Source organism: Prinia subflava, chromosome 1, assembly GCF_021018805.1.
Source record: "Prinia subflava isolate CZ2003 ecotype Zambia chromosome 1, Cam_Psub_1.2, whole genome shotgun sequence".
NCBI classification, from domain to species: domain Eukaryota; kingdom Metazoa; phylum Chordata; class Aves; order Passeriformes; family Cisticolidae; genus Prinia; species Prinia subflava.
Window position 1 is genome coordinate 120,991,744 of NC_086247.1, and position 16,749 is coordinate 121,008,492.

The 16,749-nt window shown below is 40.9% G+C and overlaps 1 long non-coding RNA gene across 1 annotated transcript; it reads left to right on the top strand.

Moving 5' to 3' along the window:
• Positions 1 to 3,582: 3,582 nt before the first annotated feature.
• On the top strand, positions 3,583 to 11,686 carry LOC134563005 (uncharacterized). Its single transcript, XR_010083302.1, has 3 exons — positions 3,583 to 3,720; positions 8,957 to 9,151; positions 11,184 to 11,686. It is a non-coding gene; the product is annotated as an uncharacterized LOC134563005 (long non-coding RNA).
• The last annotated feature ends 5,063 nt before the right edge of the window (positions 11,687 to 16,749 follow it).

Genomic DNA, 16,749 nt, shown 5'->3' on the forward strand with positions numbered 1-16,749 from the left:
AGTGTGTTCCACTGCTGTGGCTGGCTGACACCTCCCTCTGTGCAGCACTACATACTTGACTCTGTGAAGATCTCTCTGGAAGCTCCTTTGAGGGTGGCTTGCCAGACCTGGGCTGCTCCATCCCTGCACCTTCCAGGGTGGCCAGCATGGGGCTGAAGCTAACACATCAGTGACACACATTAACTAATGGCCTCATCTTCATGTGTGTGCTTTACAGGTTTCTCTGCAGATTTTATTAGCCTGTGATTCAAACTCCAACCCTGCCACAGTGCCAGGTTGTCCAGGTGCTTGCAAATGATAATAAATTAGAAATACTCAATGTTAAAGATATTCAGCATTATGTGAGGATAGAGACCTCCAAGCTGGAACACCGTGCCATGTGTGCTTTTCTCTTGAACTTAGTTGTGGTATGTTCTCTAAAATTTATTTTACATATTTTATTTTATTTTATTTTATTTTATTTTATTTTATTTTATTTTATTTTATTTTATTTCGTTTCGTTTAATTTCATTTTTAAAATTTATTTTAACTTACTTTATCTTAGTGGTCTCAAAGGCTGGAGAAAGACTCAGAACTTGGAGCATTTCCATTTAATTCTGCTTGCAGCACTTCATGCTTCTAAGTACAAACATCAGAAGGACTTTGCATGGAACCATTGCATCAGGCAGGATACTGGGGCTTACTGCACTTCAGAGAGTGAGATGGATTCATCTGTGTGTCTGACACAGCCTTGCTGCAGCCATGACTACATGAGTGTATAAACCTTTGTCTGTTTAGGAGTGATTTTTAAGGCTTTCTTAAACACAAGACAAACCCCACATCAGCAGTGTTCACCCTTGGGTGTGGCATTACTTGGTACAGCTAACGTTGCCTGAAAAGCTCTGCAGATTTCTCTTGGAATATATTTCTGTTGAGTGTTATCTTCAGAAGTGTGTCTTTTACACCATATTCCTCCCCCAGGTATCACATTTGTATGAATCAGGCTGTTCCATGCCCTCATTTGGGTACACAAGAAATGCAGGGAGTTTAGAACTGGTCCCGTGGGTTGATAAAATGCAAAGGGTTTTATAAACACAGAGCACAGACAGACATCCTTCCTTTGGTATTAGGGCTTAAGGCTCTGCAAGGCAGGGAGAGGGTTAAGGCTTCAGCAGCTGTGAAGCAGCTGGGAGGAAGAGGGCAGAAATGGGGCTCAGAGCAAGGCTGCCAGAGCACCTGGGAGCTGATCTGCCAGCGAGCAGCAGCAGTGACTGTGAGCAGGGCCTGGATGGGGTGAGGGTGCCACTCAGCGGGGCATGAGCCCCCAGAAGCCTCACAGCGGGGTCCTGGTCAGTGATGAGGGAGCAGCTGGCATGGTGAAGATGGCAAAGCTGATGCTTGTTGTGATGCAACAATAGTGTTTGATTTTTAGGCTTGAGAAAAAGTGCTAGTACACCAATTAGAGTTAATCCCATTTCAGTGCTGACACATTGTTGTGACAGGTATAGACTTCTTGGATTGGACAAAACAGCTACAACTTTGTATTCTTGTATCCTTGAGAACTTCCTGATTGGGAAGGACCTGCCTACTTCCAAGGGATTAATTAAAAAATTTATGTGGGTCTGTTACCACCAGCAGTGGCTCCTAAGCTTTTTCTTAATGACAGTGATAGTCTGGGCTGTTGTCAGGCTGGTGATCCTGTTGAGGCTTGCAGCCCTTTGTCCACAAGCCTCTTGTCAGGCTCAGGACAGAGACAACCTCAAAGCCCATTAGATGCCACTCAGCCAAACGGGTGTCTTATAAATCCTCCCACTAGGTGCAATTTGAGCTCTGTGTTGTAGTTCCCTGGTGTGTTTGGCTACCTGCAGCTTGAGTGAAGTGACACAAGCTCTGGGACCATTCCTTACAAGGAATGCATCTCTTGCTCTTGGGCAGGTTACTCAGGCTGGGGGGCTTACTTCTGGCTACTTGTTTCTACCTTCCCCCACTACAGCAGGCTCTACTCCTGTCCAGTAAAGAGATAGTTTGAGATTGCTTGTCTTGAGAGCTATTTTTCCATGTTTAAAGCTGACTATTAGGCATTTTGAGAACTTGGTCCTTGCTTTGGAATTTCTGGTTTCTAGTTTCTGGACAAATCTATTTACAATGCCTCTCTGTCTATGCAGAGACTTTTGGTTCAGCCAAAGCCTCTGCTTCTTGCTGCTATTTTGTCCTTTCTGGGACATTCAAGGTGTCTGCTGTGTAAGCACATAAATGTGCACAAAGTGTAACGTTGTGTAGAAAACATGAGGATTTTCAAAGGAATGGCTTCTGTAGTCTACTTGAAGGTTAGAAAACAGCTAAGCCTCCAATTATAATAAATTGCTCACTGATTTTTTTTGTTTTGTTTTTATGATATATTTATATATTTTTCAGAAGCAGAGGTCCCCCTGACAGCTTCGAAAGAAGCTGTGTCAGTTGTTATTTCAAGTCATCAGGTAAGTATGTTTTCTAGAGAGAAGGTTCATGGGGAATGGTAAAGAAAACCCCAGCCTGTTTGGAACAGGACAGGTGACCAAAGCCATGCAGCACAGCCTGGAACCATGGTGCTACTCATGGGTAACCCAGAGCATTACCTGTGGGACTTCTCACGGTGCTGTGTGCTGGAAGGATTGCACTGTTTGGCCACAAATGACTAATGTTGTGCATTAAAAAAATGCAGAGCCTCCATTTGAGCGCCTTTAATGAAATGTTTGGGTTTTGTTAAACAGGGAATGCTTTCCCAGGAATTCAGAGCTCAGATGATCTCTCCCAGTCAGGCTGGAGACATGGGGTGGGGTTGGCAGTGCAGGAGGCCAGGTGCAAGCACTCGGTGCTCATAAACAACCTCCTCTGTTGGACTGCAGGCGTGTTTCATCCGAGCAGCAAGTACAGAGTCCAGGCTGCAGCCTCCCCGGGCATAGGGGATTTGAATGCAGAGGCTCAGGCTGGAATAAATGCTATGCCAAGCACTTCTCCAGTACTCTTTCCAGCAGTAGGAAAATGTTGCTCACGTCGTTATGAAGTGTGTGTACACATTCTAAAGGGTTTGGTTGAGAAAGAAACCAGAAGACACCAAACGCGTATTTATATAAAACCGTTCCCTGAGTTAAGAGACGTCAGATATAAATTGTCAATGTTTATACTCCTAAACATGAAAGGAAAGAGCCTTTGGCTTAAATATTCACCAGGCAAGTTGAATCCTTGCAGTTCCAAAGGAGGAGCAGTTCTCCAGCAGAGAGGTTTTTGGGGAACATCAGCTGGGTATAGCACGATGCTGACTTGACTGCTCTGGAGCAGGGCTTGGTGTTGCTGTCACTGTGCCACAGCTGCTGTGGGCACTGTTAAAGCACAGCAGGTCTGTGCGTTGGTACCCTCTCATCCTGCACAGTCCCTCCTGCCCAGAGGCATGTGTGGCAGCAGGCAGCTGCTGGCAGCTTCTCTGTGTGCCCAGGGACAGTGGGCAGGCAGGCTGCTGCCCTGCCAGCAGCACACGGCTGAGCCCCTGTCACACTGCCCTGGGCACTGGGCTCGCCCCGGGGCAGGGAATGCTGGCCAAACCAGTGTGCTGGCCAAACACGGGTGCTTACAGTTAAAGAAAACAAAATCAATGAACGTGAGCTCCATCAAGGTGCTTAGTTTCCACTCAGAAGATATTCCAGACCCGAATACACTGCAGACAGGCACTTAACCACCTGGATTCATATGGGAAGAAGGCAGTAGGTACTTATGCTTACCTTGCTGGAGGTGCAGTTTCTGGGGCCAAACAGTTTATGTCCAATGCCTCCTTGCAGTCCTGTTTATTCTCCTTCTGATTTAAGCTGTATTAAAGGTAAAACCAGACTGTCAGTGAACATACAGTGGTTTTCACACAATATCTGTCTCTGTTTATTTGCAGTCCAGCACAGCAAACAGTGAATTCTTAGGTAATGTGTGGGATTTTTCTTCCCTTTTTATTTTTAATCCTTTTAGGATTGTTCTTAAAGTAGAACATATTTTATTGACCTGATTCTTGTGTATGACCATTTTTATTAGATGTTGTTATGAAGATTTGCATGTTTTGCTGTCTGCTCTGTGTCCTCCAGCACCTCTTTAAGAAAAGGTGGTAGTCCAGCCTGTTCATCTACTCATCTGCCAGGCCATCTGCAGTAGCTGCTGAACCCACTGGCCATTTTTAACATCTTTAAACAGACGAGTCACAGCCTCAGATGTGAGCTCTTAAACCTTGGAAAAACTGATAGATGTGCAAAGATGGAAAAATAGTTCAGGGAAGAAAATCTGTAGGCTGTGTTCAAACATTTAGTCTTGTTTAATGTTCCAGTTCACCAAACCTACACATGTATAGGCTGCTCAGCCACGTGTGCCTCGTTTGGAGCCAGCCATTTGCTCTGGTTTGGATGAGGTCATGAGCTGATGGTTCCACTCTATAGTGGGAAGGGAAGCCTGCTTTGTTAATTTTACTGTGCCTTCTTCCATTTTTATTCCCAGAAAAAGCCAATGTACTGTGTGGGCAAAGGACTGTAGGAGTAAGACAAGAAAAGTTATCCTCTCAGAATTGAAAAAAATCACTATTTTAATCTCTGGAAACAAAAGAGGTGTCAAAATGAAGATTCTGATCAAGGCTGAACAGTCATTTTTCTGTGAATGTATCAAAACTTAATTAGGTCTTGTAGCAGCTTTGGTATTGATGCAGGGCAACAAGAAAGTGTAAGACATAAACCAAGAATATTTGTACAAATGGCATTAAAGATTTCTCTTTTCAAGAAGTGACAGATTAACTAACAAAATAATCCATTTTATTGGACAAATTGGTTGGAAAAGTGTGTTGTCTGGCTTACTTCCAACACAAATAATACTGTTAACAGCAGCCATGGATTTGATGCCAAATTAAAAGAAGAACAGTCTGAGCTCTGAGTGACAGAAGTGGCCTTTTGCCAGGAAAGATATGTATGTATTCACGAGGAACATTTTCTTCTTGTTTTTGTATTTACTTTTGGCATTAAGAAGCCACCTAAGGGCTGTTAACATCTGAGGTGGTATAAATCTAAACAGGTAAAAGACAGGACAGATTTTAAAAGCATTTCCCAGCAATTCATCTTGAGCACACAGCTACTAAGTATTCTCACTATTTGAGTGCAGTACCACAAAATAAATTATAGTTTCACATTTTTATTAGCATTTCATTGGAAATAAAATCCAAAATGCTTGACAAACCATATTTTTAAAAGTTTCTGAAGGCAGGTTTAAGGCGAGAGAGGGATTTTTGTTTAGTTTGTAAAAGGGGTAGAGTTTGAGACCTCTGAGGCATTTAATTTTTTAGCACTGAAGATCCTGCTCCCCTCCTGTTGAGCCCTTTTTAAATTTTCCATGTATACCTGAGAGCTCAGTGAGGCTCTTTCTCAAGGAGGGTGCTAGTCACTGTGAGGAAAGGAGCTGAAATGCAGCCATGAATAATAAATGTTTGGGAAACAGGTGAGAAATCATTCTTGCCCGATGGCTGAAGCTTTACCAGCATTCTTAACACCATCGATCAGATCTTGGCTGCCATAAGTTGCCTTCTGTGGAGCTACTTTACTTTACGCTGGCTGAGAATCTGGCCCTGCATGTTTGATTTAATGGAGGCTCCAGTTCAGACTGAGAGCAAGTTATGATGTGTACTGAATGGCTGCTTTCCAGAGGTTAGCTGGACCAGTCCAACAGGAGAGGCCCTGGCTGCCTCTGATCTCCCTTCTTCAAACTAAAGACTCTGAAAATAGTCATGGAAATGGCAAACAACTACAGTGTGATGCATGTGCATGCTTCTAATCCCCAACAGTCTCTGCGTGTCATTTCACTATAAATATGTTCTCTGGAGTGACCCTTCTTACATGGAAAATTCCGGATGCAGTTTGTGATTCTGATATTTAGTGATTTTTTTTTTCTCTTTCCAGTGACAGTGTTTCTGTTCCCCACCTTTCGCTTTCACTGGACTGGATGTAAAATAAAACTTTAGAAGATGCTCATTTCAGGGAGATATTACACTAAATATAGTTCTTCAAAGAAGTTTCCTAAGAATCTGTCCAGTCATCCACCTATCTGTCCTATCTTCCCAGAAAGATTTTTAAAGTGAGTTTTCTTAATGAATAATTTTTTCCTGATTGATATACAGTTCATTCTGTAATTTTATTCTACATGTAGAAATAGTAGAAATTTGTGAACAAAGGATAATGAAGACTGGTTCTGATGAAACAAGAAATCTTAGGATATATTGCTTAAAAAGCTTAGGCTTAGGATCACTTTAAAAACAGAGGTGCAGATCCTGCAGTGAGATGAGCTGAAGTCCACTCCTGGTGGCAAATCAGGCAAGATCTGCAAGCTGCTAGGGAAGAGCCTTTCACTACTATTTGCAATCACTTCTCTGAGTTGGTGAAAATGTTTCTGTTTCAGATGTTGACAGAAATGTTGTTGAAATCAGAGTATCAATAACCTAGCCCCCATCAGCAGATGGGAGTTATTTCTGTGAAGATGAGTTGCTCAAAATGCTCATTTGGAGGCACGTGCAACATCATGAATACCAATGGGATAACAGGGCAGTGGTAATTTTTCTGCCATAAAGCCTAGAAACATATTCAGACTATAACAAAATAGACAAACCAACTAAACCAACCTGAAATCTGTTTAACAAGTCCTTTCAACTAAATCCTAATTAGTAAGTGGGAACTCTATGCTCAATATTTCATTGTTACGACCACAATCAGAGGTGTTGGTGTCACCAGGTGTTGACCAGAAGCCAACATACCTTGAGAGTGGGATTTTTTTCCAACTGTTTTGGAGCACAGAAGTGCAAAATACCATACAGGACAGCTTTCCTTGCACTTTCAAGCTTTCTTGGATGGAGCTATCAGAAACTTTGGATAGGATCTGGGTTATACTGACACTTCCAAACTCTTTTCCAGCCCAGTGCTGGTTTGCAAACCATCTGAGGTTTGCCCATTGCTAGTATGTTTAATCTTATCTAATCTGTTTTTTATTTAAACAGGGATTAATTGCATTTCTTTGTTCTTTGGTGACTTGATGCTAATCACATGCAGCACACTCCTCAGGATCAGTTACATGAATGCCTGAATTGCTACCTTAGATGATGAGAAACATCTGGGAGAGGAAGTGTAGCAAAGGGTAAATGGAAAAAGGAGGCAGATGGCTGTATTTGGGGCCTTAGCTGTCGTGGCAGGAGCATTTTTCAAATGGCTTTGTGGGTTCCTCTCTCCTATTAAGATTTCTAAGTGGGTTTTTTTCTGTGTTAGTCCTGCTGTTATGGTATTGCCAAGTTCCTGAAAGCCTAAAATAACGCAAAACTGTACTTACCAAGCAAAACCTGGGTAGCTGGCAAGTTTGCATTCAAACCTTATTAATTCTGTTGCAGGAAGTCTTCTTCATATCTTAGCTCTGAAAAATCCCTAAGGACCCCCACAGCTGTGCAGTGGGCTTGTGACATTTTAAGATGAAGGCAAATGCAGAAAGAGAAACTGGAGCTTAAGCATAAGTAGAGTGGAAATTGGGGCCAGGATGATGTTATGAAGGCCAGCCCTGTCCTCTGGACTGGGCTGTTCAAGACACAAGTGACATATGTGCTGTTAAACATAGAGGCAAAGTGTCCATCAAGTTGGGACACAGATTGGACCACAGTTTGGACATGTATATAAGAAACAGGCCTTTATTGTTGTCGAGACCTTAATAAAGACCCAACTGAGCAGTGCTGACATGACTTCAGTTTTTTATTGAACTTATCTTTCTCAGTGGCTAAGGGGAAAATGTCTTTCAATGTTTTTCAGAATATGGGTCTGTAATGGTTTTCAAGGCTGTCCACAGAGAGAATTAAAAACTGTGCATGACAGATCAGCTTCTCATATGCTGACTTAGAAGAGGTCCATTTATGCCCAAGGGTCCACTGACTGTCAGTGGAATACCTTTGGTCTGGGGAAAGTCCTGATCCTAGTAAAGCCAGTGACAAAATTATGAGTTTCGTTGTAGTCAGAACTGAAACCTCAGCAACTCTTGCGGTGTTCAAGGCAAAAAGAAAACATTTCATCTCATGACTGGACGGGAGGCTCAGTAATGTAGACAGATTGTCTTGCAGCAGTGCCAAAAATATCACCTGTGTTTTAGAGGAGTAAGTAAAGGACTCCAACCAGCCCAATCTCTAAAGAGAGGCATATTAATCCAGGGGTTAAACTCATATGAATTCCATAAAAATGCACAGCATCAGCTCATCTGACTGCGTACGGCCTGCTTTAAAGGGATCTAGTGGGAAAATCACAGTACCTTTCATACAATTGTCATTTAAAAGGCTAAAAAAAGCCCAACATTGCTCAGTGTCTAAAATCTAAACCAGAATCAATCAGTTTTCATGATATTGAAAATGAATGCTATAATTTTGTCCAGAGACTACCTTACTTGCAAGTGTATTGGCTGTCTTACAAAGCCTGGAACAGTCTGGTTGACATGTCTTATTTCATGTATGTCCTTGAGTATGCAACATATTTAAATCACACTGGGCATAGTTAAGTGCATGTTTTCCCATATGTTACTTTAGTGGAAAACGAAACTGAGGCTTACCTGCATGAAGCAGCATTTCAGCATGTCAGCATATTCCCACTGACTGCAGCTCTTGCATAGGTCAGCAGGAACGAACACTTAGAAAAACTCTTAAAGTAAGCTCTGGTATAAAGTGTATATAACAACCTCTATTTAAATCCCACAGGAGTTTATGGGGCTTAATTAATGCTAGCAAATTGGTTTAAGATCTTAGTGTGAAAGATGATATAAAACTGTACAAAAGGCAGTGGGTCTTGCTGGTGTTTCAGAGCTGAGAGATCTCCCAAAGGTTTGGGTTGAGCTCTGGAACTGGGCAAAGAGCAGATGAGCAGGTGGGTTTGTGCAGGCATGAACCCATGACCCGTGTTGTCTGCTGATATTGCAGGTTATCCCTCAGACCCAAGGCTGATACACTGAGCTCAGGAGATGGAGGCACTGCTCCTGCGGCTTCCAGTCTGTGTGTGTGAGAGAGATCTGTGCCAGGTGCTTCAGCAACTTGAGTTGATGTTGGCATTTTTTGACTTCTGAGGAAGCATAAGTGTGGTCTGGAGGACTAGCATTGACTGTTCTGCCTCAGCTGGTAAGACCTGCCTGCCCCATGTACTGGGTGTAGCTGGCTCTGAAGGAGCAGCAGGGATGGGAGGATACAGCAAGAGGTAGTCATGTCCTGAGCACCCAGGAAAATTTTGCTTACGTTTTCCTTGCCTTTGCTGTTCCAGAGGGCAATGAAGCTTCACAGAACCCATTTGCTCCATCACTGCTGCATGTGAATGACAATACAGCACACCTGACGGAAATACCATACCAAATATACAAGATGAGAGTAGTCTGTGAACTTCATGATATTTTACAGAATCAGATCTAGTGCATACGGTCTATTAAAAATCAAAGATAAAATTTTAATTGACACTGGCCTGAAGAAGGGACAACATCAGATGTAAATAGTTGCAAATGTAAAATTACTTATGTTGGAGCTTCTCAGACTTTTGGCTGAGACTTTTAAAATAAAATTGCAAGTTCTTTCTCAGGTATTTTCCTAGAGAGCTGCTTTTTAGAGTTTGGACTACTCAGGGTTGATAGACTTACTAGGTATCTTACAAGTGAAAGCTTGTACTGGGCTTGGAGTAGATTTAAAAATCAGTTAATATATAGTTTTAAAAGACCAACCACCATTCCCATTAACCCTGAATGCTCTTAAATGACTGAGAAATTCAGATGTCATGATATTTGGTAGAGAAATGCCAGCTCAGATGGAATTTCTCAACCCATTAAAAAAAAAGGTGGGAAGTACCTTATCTGAAAACCAGTACAGATGGTGCTGTATTAGCTTCTCTCTTTTGGAACTAATTAAGATGCTTTTTTTGGCTTATAGTGTCAGGCACTGGATATGAGCACTTTATAAAACCCATTAAGGATTCTCTGCCTCAAGATGTCTCTGAAGGCAAACACAGTTGTAAAGAATGGTGCTCGTGAAGATTGTGTTGTTTGCTGGAATTTCCATTAAGAGTAAACTTCATATGAAATAATTGATCACGTATCTGTCTTGGAAATATTTGGACTCCTTTAGGCAGAATGAGGAGTCAGTGGAATATCAGACTGAAATAAACCTTGTAAACATGCCCATGGGTTTAATCCTGTGGGTTAACAAAAACAAAACTAATGGCCTGTGAAGTTTATCCTGTGAAGTTTAGTTTTTACAGTAGTCACAGATCCATACAGTATCCCAGACACATCTGAAGGTGTTCCTTGTTTGTATGGGCAAATACTCAATGTCCAGAGACATCTTTCTTTACTTTGGGAGCTTCAAACACTTTCCTCATTGAGAAAATTCTTTGCATCTCTACAGAACACAAGATTAGCTGAAGATCTCTGATCAGCACTTTCCTTTAACCACCATGTAAACAGAAAAGTTCACTTTATTAGGGCTACAATAAGTGGTGGCAGAGAATTCTGCTGTCTAGTAAAGTTTCTGAATCTTCAAACTGATACTTGATAAATACCAGTGGATTTCAAACTTGGAATTTATAGGATATGCTCCTCTTTTCCAAAATCTTGTAAAACAGGCACCAGGGGGAATATGAAAAGCAACCTAGTTATAAAATACTTGAACTATATCATAAATTGGACACTGGAGGCAAGAAAGAAGGAACTCCCCAACTCAAGAGACAAGAAAACTTAGTAAATGTGAAGTGGAGGATTGCACCATGCCTGAATGCATTTCTCCCATTCCACGTCCAGTGGCACTGAGATAAGTTACTTCAAAAGAACTCAATCCCCATCACTGTATCTTCAGCTCTAGTCAATGCAGTAAGCTTTAGGGAACTGTTATTTTGAAATTCAAATGCAAACATTTTATTTTGGTTTCTACTTAGTTTTAAAAACATTTATATTTCTTAGTTACACTCATGTCAAAGAATTGGCTTGGGGAAATTCTAACTTGATAAATCTAAGAATATTAACAACTACATATACTAATGATTTGTTCCTGATTATGCTGTATTTTCCTATTAAAAAACGTGGTTTAACTTGTGAGGGATGATATGCTAATCAATGAAAACTACTATTTGGGATGATCTGTAATGATAAAAATCTTACCACTTCTCATTTTTCAGAAATCTGGGCAACATCTGAGAGGCTCTGCCAAGCGTCAGAGGAGGCAGGATTTGCTCCCTGAGTGCCATGGGAGGTTAAGTTTGTGTGTTGCATCTTGTCTTGAGGCCTAATATAGCATCTCATACACTCAGAAGAGAGACTAATTTTTGAGTGGAAACCCAAATCAACTTGTTTAAAGACAACAAGGAAACCAGTAAACAAATACAACAAAAGCAAAAGAAATCAATTCAGCCAGGAAAATAGCACAGTTTTTACATCCTTTGTAATGTTACTGATGAATGTCTTGTGCTTAACCTCTTTTATTGCCTCTTATTTTGAATTAACAGTTTGGTTAGCCTAGAGATTATGTATGTTTTCTTATTATTTAGGATATATTTTCTATGTCATATATGGAATTTTTAACCGTTTTTCTTATTGAATATGAAGTTGCCATCACCTCCATATTTCAGTCTGGTCATAGTTAGAATTTTTCAGACCACACACAGGCCAGCTTCTTACTTTTGGCAAGAAAAAAACAACTGGTCTCATAAATTATATTCATAAATATTTAGTATACTTATATGTGTGGGTTTCTAAATAAAGAAAAGGAAAACCAAGACCTGAGGAAACCTGGTAATTCTGGGAGAAGAATAATCTATTTTCTTGGGAAGAAAAACCTTCTACAAAATCTGTAATTTACTCCTGACATTAAAAATAAATCATGTTTTTGTACAAGTATAATGCGAACGAAACTACTTCCAGAAAATCAGTATGAGTTTTGACCAGCTGAAGTGCTTGAAATATTGAACACTGGAAGTATTCAGCATTAGTGAACAGCATAGGAAAGCATGATTTATTATGCCAGGAGAGACTCTCTAATCACATAGGTCCCATTCTTAAGGGAAGGCAGTGGTCTTTTTCTGCACATGACCCTTTTCTGTTAAAGGAAAAAATGGGCTTTGGTAGGTACAGTCAGTGGCTTGAGGCTGGTGGGAGTAGTGCGTGGCCCTTCTCCAGCCAGGAGGCCACCAAGGGAAAAAACCTTCCTAGGCTCCTCCTTGGAGTTCAGCCTTTCTTCACTTCTGCACAAAACACAATAAATAGAACTTCTTTTTGAGGGGTGAGGGGAGGGGAGGGTGGAGGGATGGTGAGAAGCATTGTCCTCTTTTTTTTTTTTCAATCTTCTTGTTGACAATAAAGATGATTTTTGGGTCTTCCTGCCTTTTTTTTTGTGCATGCAGAAACAGTCTTGATTTAACATACTTCTTTTCTGTGGCTTTGCTAACAGAATTATTTCTTCTTCTTCTTCTTCTTCTTCTTCTTCTTCTTCTTCTTCTTCTTCTTCTTCTTCTTCTTCTTCTACTACTACTACTACTACTACTACTACTAGTAATAATATGAGTGACACAGCTGCTAACAATTTGCCTGCTGTGTTTGGACTAACGTAGCTCCTGAAAAATGCCAAGTGTCAAAAAGTCTAAGAAATATGTACTATCTTCCTATCATCATAGCATGGTTTGGGCTGGAAGGGACCTTTAAAGATCATCTAGTCCATCTTTCACTGCTAACATTGCTCAAAGCTCCATCCACTCTGACCTTCAGTTCCTCTTGACCTCAGGCCTGGCCTTGGTTTGGCTTTAACCCCTCCCCAGGAGGACTGAGCTCTCTATAGTGTTCAGTCTGCACTGTTTTGGTTGCCTTTGTGCTAATACTGAAAAAATTTGCATATTGGAGACAGGAACGACAACTACATCCAAGTTAAGTTTGTTCCCTACGGTTTGAACATCATATAGGTTTTAAGTTCAACAGTTTTCTTAAGGCTCATAAAGAAATCTCTTCTCTCATCTTCTTGTTAAAATTCCCCCTTTCCTAATGCGATTATATTACATTTCTTTTTTTTTTTTTTTTTTTTTTTCACAACCTTATCCTAAACGGCCCTAAATTGTTTGGTCACCCTCTATTATCTGGATAAAAAATTCGCAAGGCAAGCTAAAAAGGGTCAGGGGAGATGTTTGTGTCCAGGACCCTGTCAAATTGCATAAGTGGAAGAGTTCAGAAGACATATGTGACCAATTTTCATGGTTAGCTGATAGGAGATCAGTTGCCTGGGGTAAGAGCTGAAACTCATGCATCAGTGAAAATTATCACCCCCTGAATCTCTGGCCAGATGTGCACCCCTCATCCGATCCCGTATTATTTTCGGGTGTCCATGTCTTTGCTCAGGTACTGGACTGGAGGCTTTGGGGCATGCCTTTGGAATATATTTCAGACTCAGACATTTGATAGGGCTGTGACAGAGCTTTTTTTCTTCACTCCTGCCACAGTGCCGATCATTGATAAAATACATTCAGAACATGCAAAAATGTTGGTCACCAAATTTATAGTATTGCAAACAAGATGAGTGCAGGGTGCTCTGTCACTACAAAGCTGAGGGCTAAGGTATGAGAACCATGAATAATGCTGTTAACACACCTTGGAGTCACTCCACTTTAGCCCTGAAGGCTCCTTGTTTTATAGATACAGCCACAGGACAAATATTTCTCCTGCAGAAGAAATGACATTATCTTTTGACACATAATCCAACCCCACTCAGGAGATGGGTATGCCTGTCTGTAGGGCCCTGGGGGAATACTTTAAAAAATCTGGCTGTGAGGGAGGTGAGGGCACAGGGTACACAGTCTTCATACTCTGTCCCTGTTGCAACAATGGCCATTTCAAGCACTGCTTATGAGCTTGGGTGATGTGATAGGCCAGTGATTAAACTGGTGGGTCACAGGGCTGAGGGAAATCCTCAGCTCCTCATCATTACCCATATGACCCACACTTGAAATGTGCTGTAAGAATGTATGTGAATTATACAACAGCTTGGAATGAACAAAGCAGAGGAGCTGCTCCTCCAGTGAGGAAGGGAATCTGGGGGACAGCTCAAAGAGGACTTCCCGCTAGAAGACATGGCACTGTGGCAAAGTCAGAGGGAAGAGATACTACCTTCATGTGAATTCTACTCAGACAAAACTGAAACGTGTCCAAACTTAATTGCAGGTACATGCTCTCAGCTGCACAGCAAAGTTAAATATAGATGAGATCTTTGTGCTAGATGGGAAAGCACATTTCCTGCCCAAAGAACTTGGAACAAGAAAGTGCAGAATTTGGCTTAATTTCTGTGTATTATTTGCTTTTTGTTGGAATATTGCTATGTGATTTTTATTAATTCCCAAGAAGCCACTTGGAACCCTAGTCCATGGCTTCTAAGCTCAGGTAACTTTCTGAGTGTTTAGCAGTGACCAATGGTACTAGTCAAAAAATATTATATCCTCATATCATGTTCCCCTCTGCCACATTTACTACATTTATATCAAACCTCTGCTCTCCCTCCACTCCTGGATTTTAAAACACTAGACTAGAAAGATGAAGAGCATGTCTTGGAGTTTCAAATTATACACAAGGTTGATTAATAGTGACCTAGAGGGTCAACTGAAATTTAGGGCTAGAGTTTCTAGTAATGGAGGAGAAAATTACTGAAAAGCAAAAATCCTAATTTTCCCCCTTTAGGCACAATAATAGCCATTGTCAAGTTTCAGAAATATAACACCGTGGAGCTGTCTACTGAAGGAAGCTGCTGAAAGCCCTATTAGTAAAGTCAGAGGGAACAGGACTGAACAAATTTGGGGAAGGTACCCTGGGGAACATTCAGGAGGGTGGTGAGATGATTTGAGGGCTCTTTTGATCTCTGTTATTTATGATTTTAAGCCTTGGTATTACTGGAATATTACTGCATATCCCATAGTGAAATAGGAGAGAAGGAACAGAATAGTGGGATCTTGAAAAAGACAGGGAGACTTCTGCTAATGTGAGAAAAAAACCCCCAAACTTCAGCAGACTTTTGGAATGGAATGGGTGAATTTCTGCTGTAGACCTGTGTGGAGAGCTATCTTTAGGGGTGAATTCCCAGAACAGTTGCCCAAAGGCCCAGGATATGGGCAGAGGCTCATACCATACTAAACTGAGTAGTGCGGAGAGTCACCTAATCCAAGGAAAGGGAGAAGGGCCCACACTTTAACCTCTGCCTGAGGTCCCCATAAATCTGATGCTGCCTCTGCCTGAGAATGTCAGAGATGAGAGGAGATGGGTAGAAGGCAAGCCTTGTCACACTGGCACCTCTTATTTCATTCCTGTCACAGCTGCAGCTCCTGTCTCTCGAGGGCTGACACGTTCTTTTTTCATACCCCAGGATGAGGTTGCGGATTTAGTAACGGATACCAGGCACACCATGAAGTGGGACAGAGTGCTGGATATTAACCTCCCTGTATTTTCATTTTCTTTACTCTGTGAGTGAGCCAGGACAGCTTAACTGGCAAGGCCCACAGAAAGAGTAAATCAGCATAGTGGGAATGGAACTGACATGATTTATACAGATGAAATCCTTGTGTCTGTATTTTCAGTTTGCTTCTGTAATTTATTGACTTTTTGTCCTTTTAGCTTGACTTTGCCTTCCTGCAAGGGTATCACAATGCCATTCCCACTTCATAGTATTTCATCACGAAACAGAAAGTCACTTACTCTTTGGGGGTTATTTGATGTCTAAGAAGCCTTTCATCTCCATAATGCTATTTTAGGATAAGAACCAAGGCATTCTGGATGCTATTACAACTTAAAGAACACTTGTAAATATTTCATTATCAGGAATGACCTGTTCTCAAGCCCTCCCACATCAGAGTTTTAGATCACAAAGAGGTAACTGAAGGCAGTCGTTCCCCGATGAAGGAAAAATAGCAACTTTGAAAAAGGAGGTGCTCAAAGACCTACAAATGGAAATTGATTCCATAAATAGGAATTTGTTACCTTTAGGACTTTTATGAATTTATGAAAAATGCTTCTGTCTTCTGACTAAACTGTGTAGCATGGGTGTGCATGTTAACAGAGTCCATAGGCAATCAGATAAGACTTTTCCTTTTGACATAAGTATTTGTGGAAACATCAAAATGATAGGTGTTTCATCTGAAATTGAATCTAGAAAGATAAACTAGGACCAGCATGTGACACAAGCATGATTTTTAGCCAAGTATGGCAGGAAGAAATAACCTGTCAATATATCATGTAATGAGGTTATATGATTAATCATACCTAATTTTTTTCATTCTAAGTGGAGGTAGATACATGAGAAGGACAAGATAGAAAGATATTTCAGATAGAGATTGACAAGAGAGACAGAGGAAAAGTGATGGGGAAAGCATGAGAGAGATGCAATTACTTTTGAAGATGATTGGACAGATTCAAGTTCCACTTTGTATTAGTGTGAATTTTGAAGAGTTCCCTTGGGCTTACATGATGCTTTTTCAGGGTTTATGATTGGCACCTAAAGCCATAGGCAAGATCATTGTTTCATGTAAATGTCATCCCACTGAAATAAAAAGTTGAATTTACCTGAGTTTGATAATTACTTTTACTCTTGCTTGGTTTTTAATATTAAAAACTAATAATTTCAAAGAATAAATAATTAGTCTCTGAGTTAAGTCCATCATGCAATTTGAATATAATTAATTCCTCATTCAGTAATTTACACAAGACAAATCAGGAATATCTATG